Source organism: Temnothorax curvispinosus, unplaced genomic scaffold, assembly GCF_003070985.1.
Source record: "Temnothorax curvispinosus isolate PA1 unplaced genomic scaffold, ASM307098v1 QBEX01001978.1, whole genome shotgun sequence".
NCBI lineage: Eukaryota > Metazoa > Arthropoda > Insecta > Hymenoptera > Formicidae > Temnothorax > Temnothorax curvispinosus.
Window position 1 is genome coordinate 1 of NW_020211758.1, and position 6,659 is coordinate 6,659.

Sequence of the window (6,659 nt, forward strand, 5' to 3'; positions counted from 1 at the left end):
TAATGTGAATAAACGAACGCAAGCTTATAGAGTTGCAGTTTCCAGCCGTTACTGGATTCGCGTTAACGTTTTACATTGATCGCCAACGCGAGAAAAGCCACGCAAGTGACAATGCACGTCCCCGTGGTCGCGTAACCCGTTCGCTCCCTCTCCCACCCCCTCGGCGCACGCGTGCGCCAGCATTACCTATAACTCGCGACGAACCACCTGTTGATCGCGCGACGCTCGTAAATCTAGCTCGGGGCTGTAATCCTGGTAGGCTCGTCTCGGAATGACGTCATTGACGATCTCTTGACGGACAACTGACACTCGCGGCCCATCCTCGAGTGATCGGCCGCCCCCCGTCGCTCGTCGCCCGGCGATTTCTTTTCGTATATCGAAGGAATTCTCCTTACAACCTCCCTCCGCCCCCACCCCCCTCGGCCTTTCGACGGGGATTCTCGCGACGCGCGCGGAAAGAGCTTATCAGGGTCCTCCGCGCGGAATGGTACAACGCGTATCCATCCCCATAAATTCATCTACTGCTCGGCGTTGCTCCCCTAGTAGGTGCGAGCTTCCGTGACGTCACGCCGCGTCACATGACGAGAACATGGTCGATGATGTTCAATGATCGCGCCCAACTCGAAAGGAACAACTCACGCGGTCACCCGCGGTCGAGGAGTTGAATGAGGGCGAGGCGAGAGGAAGGGTGTAGGTGTAAGGTCGTAATTTAGCGAATCGACCCGTCGGCGACGGGTTGCTCTGGCGGGACACCCTATAAATCCCTCAAACGTCTGCTGGTGCCCTGGTGCACCCGAGCGACTTGCGCCACCGTGACGGACGGATGACTGACGTTTCTTCTGTTTTGGAAACGTCGCGCGTATTATCGCAGCGTTTAAGCAATGTTCACATCGATACAAATCGCGAATGAGATTATCCCGAGTAGAGGGGAGGCTGTCGCGTTGCAGCTTTGCGCGAGAATGAGTTATATCAGCGGACAGCAATTCCAAGCAAATCAAACTTAAACGGCGCCCCGCGCTACCCAGTTACATGCGTAACTCAATCTCGCGCGATATCGTCTACATAATCACGAAGATACTGTGACATTATGTTGCAACCCTTCCGGTACGAAAGACGAACCTCCGGATTGTTCAGATAGATAAAATTCTGATAATGGAATTTCGCATCCGCTTTGGAAGAGCGTTGGTCACTTAAACGCCGTTCGAGTAAAGTACCGCAAACACGGGTGATAATTATTGCGAAAGAGGGAGAGGTGAGACGAAAGAAGGAGAGGTGACACATAAACTAGTTGCGCAAAGTACGATCCATCCGGAGTGCCGTATGCGGCCCTGGTACGCCAGCGTCCCTACGACGTAACATGATGTACAGATGACGGTAAATCAATACGCATCGTCGACTATCGACCCTAATGTTCAAGGGGGTAGTAACGTAAGCCACGAGAAAAATAAGTGAATTTGTCGACAACGACATCGAGACCGGCGCGACGGAACACATGTTTGCCAGAACATGCTATCAATACGTACGCAATGATAAATAAATTCTGAATGTGTGTCACGCGAGATATTTGATGAAATATCAAACTGAAATTAGCACAAGAGCTTTTTCGTACGTAACGAGTTTTGGTAATGCAAAAACACAAACGTTTCCAGCTGCTCGCGATCGTTTCTCTGACATTAAATTGATTAACGTGAATCTCTTTTTTTATCAACATCAAGATTGATTATTAATTTATTTTCAACTTGTATTTTTGCTGCGTAATGAAATATCGAAATATCATTTTATCCACGATCAATGACAAAAATTTCAATGTTAAGTACAAGTATAAACAATAAATAAAAAGTGAATTGATTGTATAAGTACAAAAATGTATAAATACAAAAAAGCCTTTAGATAATTTTTTTTCATTAATAAAATATACAGCGTATATCCTGTTAAACTCTAGAGTCTAGAATATGACTCGTTTCTCCCCGAGATACGTGTCGATTATTAATATTCAAGACGAGTCGCGACAAAGTCGTTAATATGATATTTCGCGATCGAGACCCGTCAGACAAGGATCGTGCCAAGCATGCCTCGCGAGCTTCCGGGAGCAGGCTACCATCCGTATTTGGAAGTCCCGTGGGATACCTTGAAATTTCCATCAAATCCTTGCTGGGCGTGCATCAGGATTCCAGTGTCTAGGACGGGTCAGGAGCGGCGAGAGGAACGTGATTGCGCCACGACCGTTTAAGTTCAATTTTAAACGAGTCAATAACATCAAAAGCTTCGACTATCCGGCTCGCATCCTCGCGTAGAGCTCGAACGTGAACTCTGACGTAACGTATATACCGCCATTGTGATCCGGACCACCCCTAGACACGTTTCGTCCAAGATGGGGGCTCGAAGATGAATACCGAATACGTTCTCAAAGCACCAGAGCAGCAGGAAGAAGATGAAATGGCATAAACTGTCATTTCTTTAGGAATAGATAGAAACGATAGAAAGGATATTAGATAATAATATCAATCGACCGTCATTTTATATCTTTGTGTCCGGTATAATAGATGAAATTTCTGCGTTAAACTAATTCTGTCCTCTCTAATGAGTAATTCTGCGGCACGGCTTATTATTTCGTGACAGTTTATCTCTTAATTCGTAAGATTTATAGATTTTATGAAAAATTTATTTAGACTGTCGCGGAAAGTTAAATGTGTCGCAAAGTTTTCTTTATCGGTATCAATCTGGAGACGGGATTGGATTTCTTTTCTTTACACTCGATCTCGTGCGCATCCGACAGGTACGCTCAAGGTTCGCGGACACCAGGCTGCCACTCGTTCAAGAGAGCTTTCTTGCGGGCCTACGGGGGGGACCCCCACTTAGATGGTCGTAGGTACCGAAGGTTTCCTAGTGGGGATTAATCATGTGCCCGAGTGGGGGTGGTTTCGTCGTTTGGCCACCTCCACCGCGTCCTCGGCACAACCAGGATGACAGTCATAGGTGGAGGCTCGTTAAATCTAAACATTCGACATAATCAGCATTATCGGGTGCATCTCCGAGTTCCCGCCCGCTCGGAGATCTCGGCGAACGCGACGGAAACGAGATCCGCGTTTGCGGTAGCCGGTCGATGAACGCCCGCGACAAGCTCTCGCGATAGTTCACGAAGCAGCGAGAAATTCGTCGAACTTGGTTGAAAACTTATCGAGCTTATGATGGAAAATATTCTCTTTCGATTCGCGTTTGTTTAAATGCGCTGGAAATATTAATAAATTCATTATTCAATGATTTTTTAATAATACTTAATTTTAATAGAGAGACAAAGTGACAATTATCGTAGTCCTATTATAGTAACAAGTTACAAAATTATTTTTCTACTTTGCTTTATAAAATATACATAATAAATATCATAATATATAATAAATCAAATTTTACGTTATTTATAACTTTACGTTACTGATAAAGCATGCAATAATCGTTAACTTAAGAAACAAAGTCTTTTTTTAAATTAATGACAGACTGAAGAGCTCCCTCGTTTCTCTCCTTCTTTCTTTCTCTTTCTCTCTTTCTCTTTCGTAACAATTTTATTTTATTTCTTTAAACATATCGAGAATAACACTTCATTTACGGAATATTAATTAAAAGCGCTTTATATCGAATATATTAAATGGCGTTATGAAGAACGATATGTTGACGATTAAGACACCGATTTCGTCCAAGATTTTAGGATGTACGACCTTCGAACCACTTATCAGACTACATTCATCTTATTCAATACTATTCGTATATAGGTGAGAAACAAGTGGAAAGAGTAAATGAAGCCGCGCAAACGTACGTGAAGTAATGCCGATTGCGTCGACGCCTGGCGTGTTTGTCGCAACAGGGGTGTATGTCGAATCGAGGGTTGTCCGCCGAGGCATGCTCGATAGGGTGGCTCGCAATGACGTAACAAAGCGCGCGTTTTGCCAGGCGAGTATAACGCGACAGGAGGGTGAAACTACCCCTGATGGTTCGGACAGAGTTCAGTAATCTCGTTATCTCGTAAAAATAGTTGACACGATATTTCGGCGTATAGGCCCCTCTCTCCCACGCTCAGTTTTTATTCAAGCAACATAATTCTATAAAGACTTGTTGCAACTCGAAAACGAGTCTCGTATACTCATTAATGAATTTTGTACGAATTATAAGAAATAAATTAAAATCGTAAACATACAATTGCTATAATTAGAGGTATAAGTATTTCTCTTTTACGAATATTAATAAAATACACAATTCAAATACAATTCAAATATACAACGAATATCAATATCACGAATATCAATGAAATACAATTGAGTTTTATGTGCAAATTGCATTTACACATTTGTGTGATTACTTCTTTAAATAGCTTGACGAGTTCACTTACGACAATTATACATGTAACGTGCGAGTTTGAACGTTCAATTCAAACATTATTACGGTACGTTTCACACTGCAGCTGCGCCGTCAGATATTTGAAATCAATATTGTTCTGCATGGCGCGTGTCTCGTCGCCGCGATTGCATTTTCGATCATATGACAGGTGTACTATACGGGGGAACTGACCTCGACAAAGCTTAACCTTTGCGACGTCACGCGGCCTGACATTTGTATCCGGCAATTATGTGATTCTAGTTAGATAACGACATATGCTTCCATCCCTTTAGCTGAGCGTCACCCCCACGGGGATGAAAACATCGAAACGCTTTCGGATTCGCGTCACCCACGTGGAACAGGAGTTTATATGCGTTCGTATAATAGAGCCATTAAATGTGTATGGCCTTTATATAAGAGTGTCGACTTTATTCACTTTTAGTAGAAAAAAACATGTTAGAATGTATACATATTTAAAAAATTATTTCACAAACGCGCTATTTATTTTTTATCCCAAAAAAGTGCGGTAAACGGTCGATTATTCAATAATTCATTTCTTTCCACAAATGTAATTATAAGATTATATTATTTCGAATTCGTAATAGATAAAACTTAAAAGGCATGTCGTTAGTTGGTGAAATATTACTAATATTTTACTACGAAAATATACGTATTTGATTGAAAGATTTATAAATTGCATGTATAAATACGAAACGATGTGCATACTAGACAGACATTTCTCTCATTAAGATGAGATATTATATTAATTAAATTATTTTCGGAGCTTACCTGGTGGAAATCTTTGGCCAATTACAGTCTCCATCCATTGTTGGGCTTCAGCTTCTTGGCTCGCTTCGCGCTTGCCAGCAACCTGCGATTAGAAAGAAACTTACGATTAGAACAGGTAAGTTACAAATTTATTTCAAAAAGAAATGTATTATATTAGAAGTTTATATTCTCTAATATATTGACGAGGATAAACGATGACCTAGTGATAGTTGGCACAATTGAGACAAGAGAGATGAATGTTATTTATTTTATATTTTTCTCGCGTAAACATTTTATTTTAGCCAAGAAATCTGACGTTCTATTTTACGTATAGACAAAAATATTTTTTAGTGAGAAAAGCAAGAATTTATTTTTCCCCTCAATATTATTATTTTATTTTTTCTAATAAATAATAGAAAATGACAGTTAAATAATTATTAATAAAATTTGGTTGGATAAGTATCGCGATATCAAGATAGTTAATCTATTATAATCAAATATTTATTATTAATTTGTTATTAATTATTTAATATTAATTTATTGACATAACGTTTTATAAACAATTAAACTTTCATTTCATCCGGCTATAATTGGCAAATAATCATCGTGATGATTCGACCATTGATTTTGGTCCTTTACTCGTCAAGACGTTTTATATTATTAAATAATAATTTATTATTATAACGTTACAGTTATGTTGCGAATATTATCGTTATACTTTAATTTCTCTGTAACAGATGCAGCTAATAAAATTATCTATTAAGAATTAAGATATAAGGTAACGAAGGAAATTATTTTATTTTTATTGAAAAAAACTTTTTAATTAGCTTTATTATTATTATTAAATCAATATATGTGTTTCATTTTATTTTAAATTTTGTTTTGATGATAAAGATTATATTTAAATATTAAAAAGAAACACGTAACTAAATACATAAAAATAGAAAAAATAATATCAGGATGTGAAACGAAGGAATATGACAAAAATTCTCAATAGGCTAAAGCTATTTCTTTACCTATTGAAGAAAGGACATTTGGCCGTAACGAACCCGGAGGGTTGAGGAGGGATCGGGTGCCATAACAATAAGAAGAAGGAAGGACAGGAGAGTTTTTAAGATCTAGTCTGAAAAAATATTTTATGTTTACATTCAATTAACAGTTTCCGCAGAAACTTTCAAAAATTGCCGTAGCCGATGGTATTTCACATCGTCATGGCGGGGTATTGGTAAAAGTTTTCAACTAGCAATAATCGCACCTCAGTAGAACTTCATTGGTTACGATATCGCCACTGCGCAAAGCTGACGAGAGCTCCCGCCGGCCGCCTATTCATAGTAGTTGTGATGTGATTTTAAACACGAGAAAATTATCCCTGTCGCACTCCGCGTAGCGGCCGCTTTCCGAACTAACGGGCCGGTCGCCGAAATGATGCGGTCGATCTTGCGGCGGGCGGCGCACTGGACTCGCTCGTCCATTCCACATGTATAAAATTTACCATTGTTAACGGATAATTTAAACGTCGGGCCAGC

At 40.0% G+C, this 6,659-nt stretch overlaps 1 non-coding gene across 1 annotated transcript; it reads right to left on the reverse strand.

Moving 5' to 3' along the window:
• Window positions 1-6,292: 6,292 nt before the first annotated feature.
• LOC112468775 lies at window positions 6,293-6,433 on the reverse strand. Its single transcript, XR_003042435.1, has one exon. It is a non-coding gene; the product is annotated as a U4 spliceosomal RNA (small nuclear RNA).
• Between the last annotated feature and the right edge of the window lie 226 nt (window positions 6,434-6,659).